Here is a 19,252-nt window from a genome sequence, read left to right on the forward strand (position 1 = left end):
AGTAATAATTTGAATGGGTTACTGGGTGGGAGCTGTAAAAGGTGGGGTGTGGCTAGAGAAAGTTAGTTACTGGGGGTGTACCCGCAGGGATTATATCTTGTTCCTGACTCCTTGTGCTCTCCCTGCCTCTGGCTGCCATGAAATGAGCAGCTTCCCTCTGCCACACTCTCCTTCCTTGATGTTCTGTTCTGCCTTGCCCCAGGCTCAGACTGACCATGAACTGAGACCTCTGAAACGGTGAGCTAAAAATAAACCTTTCCTCCTCTAAGTTGCTCTTGTCAGGTATTTTGGTCCCAGAGATGAAAAGCCGACTAACACATCTCTCCACCTTGGCCTTGAGCTTGGGGTCTGACTGTGGTTATGCAGTTAAGGTTAACAGGTTTTTCTTTCCCCCTACTTTTCGTTCTTCAGTGAATTCTGGGTCCCTGCTCCCTCATTCCTATCTTTCAGTAGCTTCTCTCCAATTTCCATCTTCTAGAAATGTGTTCAATTTCCTCTTCTACTATTTTCTTTCACCCAACTTTTATTAAATGTTTTCTTTCACTCCTCATTGGAATTACTGGACAATAATTTGAACCCAAACTGCCTTTTGAATTAGAAATCCTGCTTGGTCCACATTCTAAGCAGTTGAGGTTAAACACACATGCGTGCATGCGTGCGTGCACGCGCACACGCACACACACACAATCTTAAACATACAAATATTATTGTGAGATAGAGACAGTGTTTGTTCCTTTAAAATGGAATGATTTATACATAAATAAGTATTTACTGAGAAATATTTAAAAATGAAAGAAGGTGATTTCAAAATATTAATCTCCTCCTCTCACTTCTATCCCAGGCTGATGACAAAGAGAAAATTTTGTTATTGGATCTACCATTATTTAGATACCCCTATTTGCTTAATCACACGTACAGCACAATAATAATCTTGATATTCTTAAGGCCATGCAGGACCCTGGCACCTTCATAATTCAAGATGAATTGTAACCTAAGTTATTTCAAGCCAGGTTGACAGGCATATGTGACACATGTATTTGTCGTCCTGTCATATTAAAGAAAGAAGTGGCTTCCATACATGAATACTGCACACAAAGACAAAATAAAACCATGGGCAAAAGAGTGGGAATGTAAGATGAAGCCAGGAATGAGGTTGGTACTTGCAGTGACTATAGAGTGGTTCACTTGTTAGAAATGCAGTACACCCCTCATTCTGAGTCCTTGGCAGCTAAGCAAAAGCAGCAGGACCCGTTCCTTGGTTTACGGTGCCCATCACACATCAATTTGCTGTGGAGAACTATTGCTGGAACCAGACCTGGGCAAATTCCTTCCCATGGGTTCTGGTAAAGAAGATATGCTTCATGTAAATTTTGATGTACCCCATGACTTCCTGCAGTGAACAACAACATTATGGGCGTGGGAGTTTAGTCCTACGAACAAGCAGAACTCCATAGGGTAACAGTATATTATTTTCCTCTCCCCACACCACTATCACCAACCATTTTGTGCCTGTTGGTTTCTCCCACCCCTTTGTGGGGGAATTTTGAGATTCAACTCTTGGGGTTCTCATCATTCTCAGAAAACAAAATGTTTCCATTTGCTTTTAGTGACTAGAATCGTCTCTTTTTAGTAATTACTCTGAGGTCCACCAACACAATCCAAATTCTGAACTTCATTTGAACCCTCTGCTCCCACAGTTTGGGCTGGGAGTCTGTGGTGGTAAAGGAGGGACATGGTCTGACATCTTGCTTGCCTTATAGTTTGATTTCTCTCTTTACTTGTTGCACCTTGTTTTCTAGCCCTGTGTCTGGATTCTGACTGGGGAAGAGAGAAGTCGGGGACAGGGAACACCTTGGTTGACTGGCCATGCTGGACCTCTCTAGAGTCTCAAGTGTGGCTCCTGCTTCCTGAACCCGGGCTGCTTCTGGGTTCTTCCTGGTAGTGAATCCTTCAGGGTATGTTCAACACATCTTCACTGTGGGTTCCACATTCTGGGAAACTGATGTCAGGATTCCCAAATGTCCCCCTGAAACTCCTTCTCCCAGCTTGCCACAAGGGGCGAGTATCCTGTTTCTTTCCCAGTGAAGAATAAAGGAAAAATATCACAATGTTGTGAAAAACATTCCCCCAATTTTCTTTCTTGGCATCTTCTACATGCCCTTTTTATCCCCTTGACATGGTGTGGAGCTGAAAGTCGAGAAGGTAGCTTTCTGACACCTCCTTTCCAAGTCTCCTTTGTCTTCTATTGTTTGATTTTCACCTTTTTGGTGGTCTCCATTGAAATAAAGATAAAAACGAGTCCCCTTTTAATATCCTGTTACATTTTTAATAAAGTCTTGCAGTATTAGTGAACAGGAAATTTTGTTGAAGTGCTTTCCTGCTTTGGAGCTCAAAAGAATGTTCTCCAGGTGTGAAATACTCTGCTAGCCTAGGTAGATGGCATTTTATTCTGTTTATTTATCTATTTCTCTCATTTAAACTATAAAATTGTCACATATTCGTTCTAAATAAATTAAAAGCATCAGTGAACCAAAAGAAAAATTGTAAAAATTACTATGTTCCATCTCTTAGGGATAGTTACCAACAACCTTGATTTAAATCTTTCTATTTTCTTCTTATACTGTAATGGACATTCTTTGCCTTGTGAATCTTACGATCTAAATATTCGTTTTAAAGACTTACACAAATTTGGCCAAAATTTGCCATGTGAAAGGCAAATTTGTTGTAACAATCCAAACTGTCACAGCAGGAAAACTGATGTGTGCACAAATTCAGGAGAGAAAATAGAGAATGTGCTACAGTAGAGTCTCAGCTTTTCTTTTGATAATCCTGAGTCTTGTGTTTGCACAGTATCAACATGTTGTGCATTATCTCATCAGATCCCCTGCATTATTATATGAAGATGTCTTCTAAGAATGCTGAAAAGCCTGCGAAGAAAATACACGCGCCCACAGATTGCAGAAAACTACCGACAAAGGTGATTGAACTGCACAGCAACTTTTTAATATTGATGATAATTGGGCTCTCTTGGATACAAATGCCACCTTGTAAGTTCATTTTGGAAAAGAAGACAAAAGTGCTAGAACATAAAGCATCTAAAATAGGCTGGTCCTGCTTTGAAGTGAATGGGAAGTTAGGCTGAAACCTCTGCTGGTGTGCAACACTTCAAAAACCCCAGTGCCTTTTAGAGACTATTGAAGAGTGAATTGCCTGTTATGTGATATTCAGCTCATAAAGACTGGGTGACCAAGGCAGTGCTCAGTGATTACATGAGGAGCTAACTGTCTCTATTCATCAAGGAGTACACAAGGATGGAAAACTTGCAAACAAGGCTCTTTTGATAATAGACTAAGCTCCCAGATGTCCTTCTAGTGTTGGCAATTATGGAGATGATATCGCAGTGGTCTTTTTGCCTTCCAGCATTGTGTCATTATTGTAGCTTCTGGACCTAGGAGACACTGCAGCCTTCAAGGCTTATTGTTTGCAGATGGTGATGCCGCACGCGGTGCTTATAAGCTGATATATGGTCTGACGACGCAGGCAACGCTGCTTCAAGAGAGGATTTATGGGAGAGTTTTGACATTCAGAAGGTCTTCACATTTATCAACGGGATTTGGCATGTATCATAACAAACAATGAATGGACTGTAAGAGAAACTAGTCCTGCCATTTATTGCTGACTTCCAAGGTTTTGTGGAAGTGATTAACACAAAGCAGAAATCCTAAATCTTGTGAAGAAGGCTAGATTTAGTGAGGTGGATGGTGCAAACAACTTAAAAGCCAGGAACTAGTTCAACTGGATGCTCATTCTAAATCCCAGGAGAAGAAAGAAGAGGAGCCGTTAAATCTATTGCCAGATCTTTAGAAAAATTTGGAATTATGCAAAGATGACTGTGCAAGTTGGGCTTTGTTTTGGTCCATGACTTTATCTAGCATTTCAGATAATTGTTTATAGCCATCCGGTTCTAGAGTATCAAGTACCAAAAAGAGAAGACTGTCCCCAGGAAGCTCGGACTTGAACATAACATGCCTTTGAGGTTTCGCTGGTTCTCTGCCAGATCACTCCCAGTTTCCTCCCTCAACCCCTGAGTAGCATCCAAGTTTGACTGCAGCCTCCATCTTTCTCTCCCCAAACCATTCCTTATTTGGTTAATCATTTAAAAGTATTTCCATATTTGCTTATTTTATTTAACTTAGTGGTATTACATTCATTATATAACTTTAAAACAGAGTAATTTTAAATTTGCATAAAAGTTTATGCTTGGTGCATTACATAGAGAAAACTAATTTCTAATGGATACTTTATTGTATTGTTGCATATTACATGAAAGCATGACCACTAAAAACCCATTAAATATTAAATAATTATGTAGTTGGGATTTTGTTCTCTTTTTTGATTTAGGATCTCCCTGAGTGGCCCAGACTGGCCTGGCATTCACAATCTTTTTGCTTCAGTTTCCTGAGGGCTGGGAAGCTGGGATTGCAGGCATGTGCCACCACACCTATCTTAGTTGGTGTTTTGTAATATACTTATGGAGAAATCCTTGGGTCCTTGGGTGTTTAAGAGTATTTAGTTAAATTCTGGAATATTTATTGGGGTTTTAGATAGGCTTAAAGCAGAGTATAATCTTTCCCACTTAAAATAATAGGAAATATATTGCTTATATCTCTCACTCCTTCCAAATTTATTATCTAACATGTCAAACCAAATATGTTCAAATAACAAGAATGCTTGTAAATTAATTATTTAATAAAAATAGATATAACCTTATTGATTTGTATGTTACATACCTATATTTAGAAAAATGTATGCTTTTGCCCTGTTGGTGAAATGTATAAGGAAGGCCACACCTCAGAATACGTATAATGCCCATAGATTTTTTTCTGAAGATTTCGTGTCCAAGGTTCTCTGTTATGGAAACAGGATCATATTGTTTCTTATAAACAAGAAGGTGATTTTTGTCACTAGGCTCTACAATGATTGGAGCAGAGGGAGGCGCTTAAGGTTTGCAAACTCAAGAGCCATTAGAGGCCAGGCAAATAACATGATTGAAGTCAGCAGGCAACAGAGAGGTTATTGGAGATTGCAAAGAACTGGAGACAGCACGCCTCTTCTGCTCCTTCCACCATAGAAGGGCCCAGTGTTCCTTGCCTCTGGATGACAGAACAAAGTGCCATCTTGGAAGCAAAGAGCAACCCTTGCCAAACAACAATCCTGTTGGGGCTTTGATCATGGACATCCCAGCCTCCAGAACTGTAAGAAATAATAATAACTGTTCTTTATAAATTATGGTGTTATAGCAGCACACGTGGACTCAGACATACGAGTTTAATATGATTAAACAGTAAATAGTGTGATTTGTATTCAGATTTATATAATCCGGATTGTGAGATTATTGTACTGTCATAGCTCCTGAGCTGGATCATTACTTACAATGGTAGAGATAATGCTTCAGTTGCCCAGAAGGGAGGATGAGACTGAAGTACAGCTATACTAGTCAACCTGCAGGCTTTGGCGTGGGGCTACTTCAGACTGGGAGCGAGTAACCTATTTGTAATATCTTAGGCTGCATTTTTCATAATTTCGCAAAGGCATGGTTTGATTGCCTGAAGGGGTGCTCATCTCTCCCCACCTCCCCAGCTCCCCAGCTCCTCAGAGTTGAATCACCTGAGGAAGGGCCATTTTCTAAATTTCTGCTGAGGCTTCACTATCCCATCCTCAGTAATCACTGACATGTAATTAATGACAGTAGTCATTTCAACCTTGAAAATTATTCTTTTTTTTGATATTTAAAAAATACAGTATCTTCTTCCCTAGACACTCCAGGTCATGGGACAATTGTGATGTATCTTTCAGAAAGCACCTACGAGCTGCAACCTCTCCAGGGCTGCCTTTCTCAGAGAATGACACTTTTTATCCCTCTTATGAGCATTGAGATTGTGCCTGTCTTGTTCCAAAACACAGTATTTCCAAAGCAACAAATATAGGCACCCATTTTGTACATTACACTATTTAAAATATCTAGATTAACTGAAGTTGAGATGAAACATATTATTTCTGGGGAATTTTTCATGTATTGGAAAGAACATGTATTTAAGAATTAAGAGGCCTGGATTCAAATCTCAGCTCTGCCATCTACTTGGCTGTCATATCCTTGGTAACTTTTTTCTTCCAATGCCTTCTTCCTCTGATTGTTGCCAGGATTAAATATAATTTTATGCAAAGATGATATTCTCTTAATGGTAATCAATTTCATTCCCTTATATGTATAAAAAATGTGTCAATACCTCTGAGAGGTACCTAAACTAGAAGCTTCATAGGTTGGGATCAAAACAATGACCCCCTAGAAAAAATATCAGTAGCCACAAATGGCAATAGGTTCTTGCACAGAGTATTTTCAATTTCATTAAAATTCTCACTTAAATCATAGTGGTATAACCTCCAGTAATTTGCCTGACTAGCCAGATGTAATTATTTTTCCTAAGGAGGAAAGAAACTTCTCAAATTTTTTATCCTCTCCAAGTACCTGGGGTAAAAGGCATGGACTGAGCCAGAGGACTCATTTTACAGATGAGGAAATCATTTTTTCTCTCTAAGCTTCACTATTTCCTCCTGGGAATCAAAGAGCTAATAGAAGTCATGTTTCCCCACTTTCTTTTCTCCAAGGGAATAGTTGGGTGATTAATGAGATAATGAATGTGAGGAGAACTCCCTGGAGGAAAGACATTTCATAAACATGAAGACTGGCTGGCTCACTGGTTCCCACAGCTCAGGGTATGGATAAATCTTTTCGGTATGAGTCCTAGCTAGTTAGTTTACCCACCTCATGCACACCTTAAAAGTGGATTCTGGAGCACTTCTTAAATGTCAAACAGATCCTACTTATAGAAAATTCATCATCCAGTTTGCAATTAGCACCAAGTGTTTATTAAATTAAATGATTTATTTCTCAGTACTTCTGTAGGGTAGGAAGCAAGAGAAGTGCTCAGGACGGATGTGAAATTGAATGACTAATGAAAGGTAGCCAGCAACTGATTTACTTGCTTTTCATGGTCTTTCAGAGTTAAAAAAAAAGTTTTCAGAACCACTGTCTTTAAAACAAATTGATGTTTTGAGTATCTGAAGCTTTTCTGGGAGAATGGAAATGAATTGGTAAAATTTTAAAAAGCCAAAAGCAAAAGATAAAAACTCACAGCTGGAAGAATTGAATTAATCCCATACCCAGCTGTTTTCTAAGGACCTAAACTTTGTCAGGGATGTCAGGATGTTACTGTAGATGTGGCTGGCAGCTCTGCATTGTGCCTCTGGCCCTGTGGGTTGAAATGGAAAACAATTCCAGAAGAACAAATAAAGAAATGATTTTCCAATCCAATTCTTGTGTTAAATGAGAGCCATAGAACTTTGGTTAGATTAGAAAACCAGTCAAAAACACTGCAGTGGATACACATTTAAGATTGTTGTATAGTTTTGATGTGTTGACTTTTTGAAAATCGTTATCAAATATCCTTCCTCTTCACGTATTCTAGGATCCAGCTTCCTTTGCTTGGCTTCATCTGTCAATACCCTGTTTGCTTTTTAAAATAAATTTCTTTTGAATTTTTTATCTGCTCATGGTTCTCATAATCTCTTTATTGTTGTAGATTTAAAAATTACTTTATTCCGTGGGATCTCTGATCACTGATAAAGCTGGACTGTTTACTAAATGGTGCTGGATCTCTGGGTGGCCACTTGGAAGGAGATTAAATTGGACCCATACCACCTCATAGCATACACAACAACAAATCCCAACAGGGTTAGGAATTTAAATGTGAAAAAGAAAAGCAGATAAGCATGGGAAGAAAACATGGGTAAGTTCTTCTTTTTATTTGAAAAGAAAGGGAAAACTTCTCTGTGACTGAAGATCCAGGTCAATAAAAGTAAAGAGAAATTTACACACACACACACACACACACACACCACACTTTCAGGACAAAATCACAGTTTAAACAAAACTGAAAGACAACTGACCACTTATAAAAAATATTTATGATGCACATATGCTACAAAGACATATAGAACTTATAGAAATTGAGAGAGAGAAGATTTGGAAAAGTTACAGAAAAAATATCAACAGACCCAAAAATATATAACCAACTCTCAAACATGTGAATGATGTTCATGTTCTCTCACAGTTAGAGAAATGCACATTTAAACAATGCTGAGATACATGTTCTCACTATCAGACTGAGAAAAATTAAGGAGTATATTAATATGCTAGTGAGGCCATGAAGGCACAGACAATTCCACCCAAGTTTCTGGAGAGAAGAAACCCTGGTCACTCTCTCGGAAGGCAAGTTGGTAAAAATACGTAACAAAACTACACTGGCACTTGGTTTTTGGCTCAGAAATCCCACTTATAGAAATACACCATGAAGATATCCTTTTCCAAAACACAAAAATACATATACCAACATCATTTATTGCAGTATTTTTTGTAATTGCAAGATAGAAGAAGCCCCCTAAATTTGAGTACAGTAAAGAAAGATTGAATAAATTGCAGCATGGTTATTCTGCTCCTGTAAAAGAGTAAGAAAGTAGAGAAAACATTTGGCCTTTGGTTTTGTGGGATTGGCTTATTTCACTTAGCATGATATTCTCCGTCTCCAATCATTTACTTGCAAATGCCATAATTTTACTCTTCTTTAAAGCTGAGTAATATTCAATTGAGTATATATATCACATTTTCTTTATCTATTCATCTATTGAGGGATACCTAGATTAGTTCCATAGTCTAGCTATTGTGAATTGAGCTGCTATAAACACTAATGTGGCTTTGTCTCTGTAGTATGCTGTTTTTAAGTCCTTTGGGTATAGACCAAGGATAGCTGGGTCAAATGGTGGTTCCATTCCCAATTTTCTGAGGAATCTCTATACTGCTTTCCATAGCGGTTGCACCAATTTGCGGTCCCACCAGCAATGTATGAGTGTACCTTTTTCACCACATCTTCACTAACATTGTTTCCTATATTCTTGATGACTGCCATTCTGACAGGAGTGAGATGAAATCTTAGAGTAGTTTTGATTTGCATTTCTCTAATTGCTAGATATGTTGAACACTTTTTCATATATTTGTTGATTGATTGTATTCTTCTTCTGTGAAGTGTCTGTTCAGTTCCTTAGCCCATTTATTGACTGGGTTATTTTTTTTTTTTGGTGTTAAGTTTTTTGAGTTCTTTATATATCCTAGAGATTAATGCTTTATCAGAGGTGCATGTGGTAAAGATTTTCTCCCAATCTATAGGCTCTCTTCTCATGTTATTGTTTCCTTTGTTGAGAAGAAGCTTTTAAATTTGAATCCATTCTATTTGTTGATTCTTAATTTTACTTCTTGGGAATAGCATTACCTTAGATTAGATAGAGGGAAGTGACAGGAGGGGAGAGAAGGGGATGTGGGGATTGGAAAGATAGTAGAATAAAACAGATATTATTACTGTATGTGTATATATGACTACATGACCAATATGATTCTGCAATATGTACACTCAGAAAAATGAGAAATTATATCCCATTTATGTATGACATATCAAAGTGTATAAATGCATTCTACTGTCATGTATAAATAATTAAAACAAATAAAAAATTAAAAAAAGAAGACATAAAACAAACAACCCCCCCAAACAACAACAACAAAACAACACATTTATGCAAAAAGGAATTAAAAAAAGATGACTTAGAGACTAAAGAGGAAAAGGTATGGGAAGGAGTGAATGGGAATGGGTTAATAGGAATAGAGTGTGTTTTTTTTACAAAGGCTGGGCTCTTGGAGCCATGCTAATGTTCCACTTATGCACCTGTCCTCCAATAAGTAGCTAAAATTAACATGAGAAACCCCAATGGGATGGAGTCCATGCAGATGGACGTGACTGTACAACAAATGAAGGTCATAGCCATACTGAAGTGTGTGGAGAGGCAAAAAACCAGCCTGGATAACTTTGGAAAATAGCACTTTGGATACCATGAGATGAAAGATGAAAAGAATTGGATGAAAATTCTGTTATCCAGTTTGTACATTTGTTTTTTATGGGCACAGTTTATCAATTGTGCGACCTCTTTGAATATACTAGTATTGACAGAGAAGTGAGTCTCTGGTAGATGTTGAGAGAAGGATCTCCCACTGTTGGAGGAAGTCAGAGGTGAATAAAGAGGGAAAAGCACAGAACCAACCTCATGGTGTTGGATTGGAATCAGAGGGACCAATATGTGCTCATGATTTTGAGTAGGAGATAGATGGATGGTCAATAGATAAAAAGTGAAATAAGTATAGATGCATGGGTCAATATTTATATATATATATTTCCTAGCTTTGTCTTTTGAGAAGGCCTTACAGTAAATAACTCCCTAGCTGTTAGAACACCTATTGCAAAATCTTGGTTTATAGATACTATTTTACAATAGAAAGGAACCAGAGTCCCTTGGAAAAGTGATGGATTCAAGAGTTAGGGGAGAGAGAATAAGATGAGAATGGAATATCTCATGGGACCAGAAAATAAGGAAGTACAACTACAACAACAAAAGAAAGAAAGGAAGGAAAAAGGAGGAGGGTATGTTAAATGAAATTTGAATGATAAAATATGCAACTTCAATGTTGTATTTTAACCAAGGAAGTAAAATAAATATTATTGAGTCCATACAGATATAAATAATCAAATAAATACATAAATGGAGAGAAGAGATAGGTCTTCCCTACAGACAATTCTAATTAACAATGGCAGAAGGTATGCAGAAAATACAAATTCATTACTAGGCAAACATAGCAGTATGATTCCCGAAGAAAGAGGAATGATAAAATCACTGAACAGAAGTTTGAGGATATCAATAAAAGTCTCAAAACTATATCCATTGATTAAGAAAGGACTAATAGTAACTTTAGAAGGGAAAGGTTTTGCAGACATTGTCTTAGCCAATGATCAAGGTTAACATCATCAGTAATAACAGATGACTTCATTTACCCTCTGATACATTCTGAGAAACACAAAACATTACTAATTCTTGGGAAAAAAGCTTAATACATAATTAAAGGAAAAATTAAACAAATCTGCTTAGGCAATATTCTTCAAAATAATTGACCACTACTTGGTCAAGAACATAAAAGACAAGGAAAAAAATGAGGAATTGCTATAGATTATGTGGAAAACAGTAAGGAAGCAACATGGGATTCCTGATTATGTCCTGAGCAGGAAAAGGACTTCAGGGGAAAAACTGATAGAATTAAAGTTTGTGGCTTAGTTAAAGAAACTGTTACCATGTTAATATTTTTGTTTGATAATTAAACTAGGAGGTTACCAACACTAGAGGAAGCTGAGAAAAGCATACACACAAAAAATGTACTTTTTTCTACATTTTGTATGTCTAAAATCATTCCAAAATAAAAAGGTCTAATAATTTCTTTATTAACATTTTAATATAGTTTCACAAAGATATATGTTTAGTTTACTATTTTGAAGTGAAAAATATGCCTTGAATATTTGCTTAAAGATTTTTATTGTGGTAAAAAATACATAACATTTACAATTTTAGCCATTTCTAAATACAGTCATTTTTTTAAAACAATGGGAATATGTTCTGAGAAATGGTGGAATTTAAGTGATTTCACTGTGGTGCCAATACCATAGAGTGTATTGGCACTATGACCTTGTAACAACTATGATGTCACCAGGTGATGGGACTTTTTAAGATCCTTTAGAGTCTATGGGACCACTGTGTCCCATCATTGACCTGAACATCCTTATGTGGTGGATGACTGTATTTGGATCATTAGTATTAAGTAAACTTACATTGTTGTGAAATAGAGTCCCAAACTTTTTTTTTATCTTGAAGAATTTAAATCCTGTGTCCAATAAAAATCAATTTCCCTTTTGTCCCTTCCGTCCAACTCCTGGCAAACCCTTTTCTACTTTCTTTATCTGTGACGCTTGACTACTTTTAGATAACTCACATAAGTGAACTCATACAGTGTTTGTCCTTTTGTGACTGAATTATTTCACTTCGTATCATATCCTCAAGGTTGTACCATGTGACAAGATTTCCTCCCCCTTCAGGCTGAATAATATTCTATTGTATATACACATAGTATATTTTGCTTATCCATTCATCCATTGATGACATTGGGGTTTCTTCTACCTCTTGGCCATAGTGAATAGTGAGATTATAATCACGGATATGCAAATATCTCTTCAAGACCCGCTTTCAATGCTTTTGGATATATACCTAGAGTAGGGGTTGCTGAATCATATGGTACACATTTACTTTTATTTTTTCTTTTTATCACAAAATGTATTATATAGCCAAAGAGTACATCATGTATATATAAATATAAATATATGTGTATATATACACACACATTATACATGTGTGGGTACATATATGCTAATATATATTTATGCATCTTGTATATACACTTAAATATACTCACACACACACAAATATAGATATGGTGGTTAAACTTTATGAGTTAACTTGTCTGGGTCAAAGAGTGCCCAGATATTTGGATAAACATCATTTTGGGATGTTTCTGTGAGGGAATTTGACTTGGAGACTGAGTAAAGCAGATTGCCCTCCTCAATATGGGTGGGCGTGATCCAATCTATTGAGGGTCCTAATAGAACTCAAAGGAAGACGAGGGTTGAATTTCCTCTTTGCCTTACTGCCTGAGCTGAGGCTTCAGTGTTCTCCTGTCCTTAGACAGACTTACACCATTGGCCACTCTTTTCAGGTTTTGAGGTCTCTCTGGAACTACATCACTTGCTTTTCTGAGTCTCCAGCTTGCAGACAGCAGATCGTAGGATTTCTCAGCCTCCATAATTTCATCAGCCAATTTCTTATACTTTATCTATATGTACACAATAAGGCTTGAACTTTCTTTCTCTTCCTTTCTCTATCTCTCTGTATCTCCTACTGGTTCTGTTTCTCTGGAGAAGCCTAACTAATACAAAATGGAAAGAATAATAAAACATTCATTTCTCACTATCAATTTTATTTTTTATTTTTATTTTTATTTATTTATTTATTTTTTTGTGACCTCTTTTTTTTAAAAATTTTTATTGTTGGTTGTTCAAAACATTACAAATTTCTTGATATACCATATTTCACACTTTGATTCAAGTGGGTTATGAACTCCCATTTTTACCCCATATACAGATTGCAGAATCACATCAGTTACACATCCACTGATTTACATATTGCCATACTAGTGTCTGTTGTATTCTGCTGCCTTTCCTATCCTCTACTATCCCCCCTCCCCTCCCCTCCCCTCTTCTCTCTCTACCTCCTCTACTGTCATTCATTTCTCCCCCTTGTATTATTTTTCCCTTTCCCCCTCACTTCCTCTTGTATGTAATTTTGTATAACCCTGCCTGAGGGTCTCCTTCCATTTCCATGCAATTTCCCTTCTCTCTCCCTTTCCCTCCCACCTCTCATCCCAGTTTAATGTTAATCTTCTTCTCATGCTCTTCGTCCCTACTCTGTTCTTAGTTACTCTCCTTATATCAAAGAAGACATTTGGCATTTGTTTTTTAGGGATTGGCTAGCTTCACTTAGCATAATCTGCTCTAATGCCATCCATTTCCCTGCAAATTCTATGATTTTGTCATTTTTTAATGCAGAATAATACTCCATTGTGTATAAATGCCACATTTTTTTTATCCATTCATCTATTGAAGGGCATCTAGGTTGGTTCCACAGTCTTGCTATTGTGAACTGTGCTGCTATGAACATCAATGTAGCAGTGTCCCTGTAGCATGCTCTTTTTAGGTCTTTAGGGAATAGACCGAGGAGGGGAATAGCTGGGTCAAATGGTGGTTCCATTCCCAGCTTTCCCAGGAATCTCCATACTGCTTTCCAAATTGGCCTCACCAATTTGCAGTCCCACTAGCAGTGTACAAGTGTACCCTTTTCCCCACATCCTCGCCAGCACTTGTTGTTGTTTGACTTCATAATGGCTGCCAATCTTACTGGAGTGAGATGGTATCTTAGGGTGGTTTTGATTTGCATTTCTCTGACTGCTAGAGACGGTGAGCATTTTTTCATGTACTTGTTGATTGATTGTATGTCCTCCTCTGAGAAGTGTCTGTTCAGGTCCTTGGCCCATTTGTTGATTGGGTTGTTTGTTATCTTATTGTCTAATTTTTTGAGTTCTTTGTATACTCTGGATATTAGGGCTCTATCTGAAGTGTGAGGAGTAAAGATTTGTTCCCAGGATGTAGGCTCCCTATTTACCTCTCTTATTGTTTCTTTTGCTGAGAAAAAACTTTTTAGTTTGAGTAAGTCCCATTTGTTGATTCTAGTTATTAACTCTTGTGCTATGGGTGTCCTATTGAGGAATTTGGAGCCCGACCCCACAGTATGTAGATCGTAGCCAACTTTTTCTTCTATCAGACGCCATGTCTCTGATTTGATATCAAGCTCCTTGATCCATTTTGAGTTAACTTTTGTGCATGGCGAGAGAAAGGGATTCAGTTTCATTTTGTTGCATATGGATTTCCAGTTTTCCCAGCACCATTTGTTGAAGATGCTATCCTTCCTCCATTGCATGCTTTTAGCCCCTTTATCAAATGTAAGATAGTTGTAGTTTTGTGGATTGGTTTCTGTGTCCTCTATTCTGTACCATTGGCCCACCCGCCTGTTTTGGTGCCAGTACCATGCTGTTTTTGTTACTATTGCTCTGTAGTATAGTTTGAGGTCTGGTATCGCTATATCGCCTGATTCACACTTCCTGCTTAGCATTGTTTTTGCTATTCTGGGTCTTTTATTTTTCCATATGAATTTCATGATTGCTTTCTCTATTTCTACAAGAAATGCCATTGGGATTTTGATTGGCATTGCATTAAACCTATAGAGAACTTTTGGTAATATCGCCATTTTGAGGATGTTAGTTCTGCCTATCCATGAACAGGGTATATTTTTCCATCTTCTAAGATCTTCTTCTATTTCTCTCTTTAGGGTTCTGTAGTTTTCATTGTATAAGCCTTTCACCTCTTTTGTTAGGTTGATTCCCAAGTATTTTATTTTTTTTGAGGATATTGTGAATGGAGTGGTTGTCCTCATTTCCATTTCAGAGGATTTGTCGCTGATATACAGGAATGCCTTTGATTTATGTGTGTTGATTTTATATCCTGCCACTTTGGTGAATTCATTTATTAGCTCTAATAGTTTCTTTGTAGACCCTTTTGGGTCTGCTAGGTATAGAATCATGTCACCTGCAAATAGTGACAATTTAAGTTCTTCTTTTCCTATTTTTATGCCTTTAATTTCTTTCGTCTGTCTAATTGCTCTGGCCAGTGTTTTGAGAACTATGTTGAACAGAAGTGGTGAGAGAGGGCATCCTTGTCTTGTTCCAGATTTTAGAGGGAATGCCTTCAGTTTTTCCTCATTAAGAATGATGCTAGCCTGAGGCTTAGCATAGATTGCTTTTACAATATTGAGGTATGTTCCTGTTATCCCTAGTTTTTCTAGAGTTTTGAACATAAAGGGATGCTGTACTTTTTTTTTTATTTTTAATTTTTTATTGTGGGTTGTTCAAAACATTACAAATTTCTTGACATATCATATTCCACACTTTGATTCAAGTGGGTTATGAACTCCCACCTTCACCCCATACACAGATTGCAGAATCACATCAGTTACACATCCATTGATTTACATATTGCCATACTAGTGTCTGTTGTGCTCCGCTGCCTTTCCCATCCTCCCCCCTCCCCCCTCCCCACCTCTCCCCTCCCCTCCCCTCCTCTCTCTCTACCCCCTCCACTGTATAACCCTGAGGGTCTCCTTCCATTACCATGCAATTTCCCTTCTCTCTCCCTGTCCCTCCCACCTCTCATCCCTGTTAAATGTTAATCTTCTTCTCCTGCTCTTCGTCCCTACTCTGATCTTAGTTACTCTCCTTATATCAAAGAAGACATTTGGCATTTGTTTTTTAGGGATTGGCTAGCTTCACTTAGCATAATCTGCTCTAATGCCATCCATTTCCCTGTAAATTCTATGATTTTGTCATTTTTTAATGCAGAGTAATACTCCATTGTGTATAAATGCCACATTTTTTTTATCCATTCGTCTATTGAAGGGCATCTAGGTTGGTTCTACAGTCTTGCTATTGTGAACTGTGCTGCTATGAACATCGATGTAGCAGTGTCCCTGTAGCATGCTCTTTTTAGGTCTTTAGGGAATAGACCAAGAAGGGGAATAGCTGGGTCAAATGGTGGCTCCATTCCCAGCTTTCCAAGAAATCTCCATACTGCTTTCCAAATTGGCTGCAGCAATCTGGATGCTGTACTTTGTTGAATGCTTTTTCCGCATATATTGAGATGATCATAGGGTTCTTATTTTTAAGTCTATTGATATGGTGAATAACATTTATTGATTTCCGTATATTGAACCAGCCTTGCATCCCAGGGATGAATCCTACTTGATCATGGTGCACAATTTTTTTGATATGTTTTTGTATCCGATTCGCCAGAATTTTATTGAGAATTTTTGCATCTAGGTTCATTAGAGATATTGGTCTGTAGTTTTCTTTCTTTGAAGTGTCTTTGTCTGGTTTAGGAATCAGGGTGATGTTGGCCTCGTAGAATGAATTTGGAAGTTCTCCCTCTTTTTCTATTTCTTGAAATAGCTTGAAAAGTATTAGTATTAGTTCCTCTTTAAAGGTTTTGTAAAACTCTGCTGTATACCCATCCGGTCCTGGGCTTTTCTTAGTTGGTAGTCTTTTGATGGTTTCTTCTATTTCCTCAATTGATATTGGTCTGTTTAGGTTGTCTATATCCTCCTGACTCAATCTGGGCAGATCATATGACTTAAGAAATTTATCGATGCCCTCACTATCTTCTATTTTATTGGAGTATAAGGATTCAAAATAATTTCTGATTATCTTCTGTATTTCTGAAGTGTCTGTTGTGATATTGCCTTTTTCATCCTGTATGCTAGTAATTTGAGTTCTCTCTCTCCTTCTCTTTGTTAGCATGGCTAAGGGTCTGTTGATTTTATTTATTTTTTCTAAGAACCAACTTTTAGTTTTGTCAATTTTTTCAATTGTTTCTTTTGTTTCGATTTCATTAATTTCAGCTCTGATTTTCATTATTTCTTGCCTTCTACTTCTTTTGCTGTTGTTTTGCTCTTCTTTTTCTAGGATTTTGAGATGAAGTATGAGATCATTTATTTGTTGGTTTTTTCTTTTTTTAAGGAATGAACTCCACGCAATGAATTTTCCTCTTAGAACTGCTTTCAATGTGTCCCATAGATTCCGATATGTTGTGTCTGTGTTTTCATTTATCTCTAAGAATTTTTTAATTTCCTCCTTGATGTCTTCTATAACCCATTGATCATTCAGTAACCTATTGTTCATTATCCAAGTGATGTATGCTTTTTCCTTCCTTCTTTTATCGTTGATTTTCAGTTTCATTCCATTATGATCAGATAAGATGCATGGTATTATCTCTACTCCTTTATATTGTCTAAGAGTTGCCCTGTGACATAATATATGATCTATTTTTGAGAAGGATCCATGTGCTGCTGAGAAAAAAATGTAACTGCTTGATGTTGGGTGGTATATTCTATATATGTCGATTAAGTCTAGGTTATTAATTGTGTTATTGAGTTCTATAGTTTCCTTATTCAACTTTTGTTTGGAAGATCTGTCCAGTGGTGAGAGAGGTGTGTTGAAATCTCCCATGATTATTGTATGGTGGTCTATTAGACTCTTGAACTTGAGAAGAGTTTGTTTGATGAACATAGCTGCACCATTGTTTGGGGCTTATATATTTATGATTGTTATGTCTTGTTGGTGTATGGTTCCCTTAAGCAGTATGTAGTGTCCCTCTTTATCCCTTTTGATTAACTTGGGCTTGAAATCTATTTTATTTGATATGAGTATGGACACTCCTGCTTGTTTCCGAAGTCCATATGAGTGATATGATTTTTCCCAACCTTTCACCTTCAGTCTATGTATGTCTTTTCCTATCAAATGTGTCTCCTGTAGGCAGCATATTGTTGGGTCTTGTTTTGTGATCCATTCTACTAGCCTGTGTCTCTTAATTGGTGAGTTTAAGCCATTAACATTTAGGGTTATTATTGAGATATGGGTTGTTCTTCCAGCCATATTTGTTTATTTATGTTACTAAACATGGTTTGTTTTCCTCTTTGATTATTTCCCCCCCTTTACTATCCTACCTCCCACTGTTGGTTTTCATTGTTATTTTCCATTTCCTCTTCCTGTAATGTTTTGCTGAGGATGTTTTGAAGAGATGGTTTTCTAGCTGCAAATTCTTTTAACTTTTGTTTATCGTGGAAGGTTTTAATTTCATCTTCCATCCTGAAGCTGAATTTCGCTGGATACTCAATTCTTGGTTGGAACCCATTTTCTTTCAGTGTTTGAAATATGTTATTCCAGGATCTTCTAGCATTCAGAGTCTGTGTTGAAAGATTAGCTGTTATCCTGATTGGTTTACCCCTAAATGTATTCTGCTTCCTTTCTCTTGTAGCTTTTAAAATTCTCTCCTTATTCTGTATGTTGGGCATCTTCATTATAATGTGTCTAGGTGTGGATCTCTTATGATTTTGCACATTTGGCGTCCTGTAGGCTTCTAGGATTTGGGATTCTGTCTCATTCTTCAAGTCTGGGAAGTTTTCTCGTATTATTTCATGGAATAGATTGCTCATTCCTTTGGTTTGGAGCTCTCTACCTTCCTGTATCCCAATGACTCTTAAGTTTGGTCTCTTTATGTTATCCCATATTTCTTGGATGTTCTGCTTATGGTTTCTTAACAGTCTTGCTGAGCTGTCTATGTTCTTTTCTAGTTGAAATACTTTGTCTTCATTGTCTGATGTTCTATCTTCTAAGTGTTCTACTCTGCTGGTAGTATTCTCCATTGAGTTTTTAAGTTGGTTTATTGCTTCCTGCATTTCTAGGATTTCTGTTTGTTTGTTTTTTATAACCTCTATCTCCCTGTATAGTTGATCTTTTGCTACTTGGATTTTTTATGTAATTCAATGTCAAAGTGATCTTTCATTGTCTGATTTTGCTGTCTAATGTCTTCCTTGAGACTCCAGATCATCTGAAGCATGTATATCCTGAATTCTTTATCTGACATTCCATCTGCTGCAGCTATTACCTCTTCTAAAGTTGAGTTGACCTGCATTGCTTGTGGTCCTTTCTTTCCTTGTCTTTTCATACTGCTCGCGTTTCTTTCTGCTTGGTGAAACTGTTGTGTATTTGAAATTT

The 19,252-nt window shown here is 37.2% G+C and overlaps 1 long non-coding RNA gene across 1 annotated transcript in view; it reads left to right on the forward strand.

Moving 5' to 3' along the window:
* Positions 1–5,040: 5,040 nt before the first annotated feature.
* The window catches only part of LOC124078226 (uncharacterized), a 35,670-nt gene continuing 21,458 nt past the window's right edge, over positions 5,041–19,252 (forward strand). Inside the window, exons 1-2 of the long non-coding RNA XR_006846843.2 lie at positions 5,041–5,255; positions 7,641–7,847. This is a non-coding gene — a long non-coding RNA (uncharacterized LOC124078226). The remainder of the gene's footprint in view (positions 5,256–7,640; positions 7,848–19,252) is intronic.

Source organism: Marmota monax, unplaced genomic scaffold (assembly GCF_021218885.2).
Source record: "Marmota monax isolate L192 unplaced genomic scaffold, Marmota_monax_Labrador192_F-V1.1 WCK01_AAM20220418_F8-fsc00110, whole genome shotgun sequence".
Lineage (NCBI taxonomy): Eukaryota > Metazoa > Chordata > Mammalia > Rodentia > Sciuridae > Marmota > Marmota monax.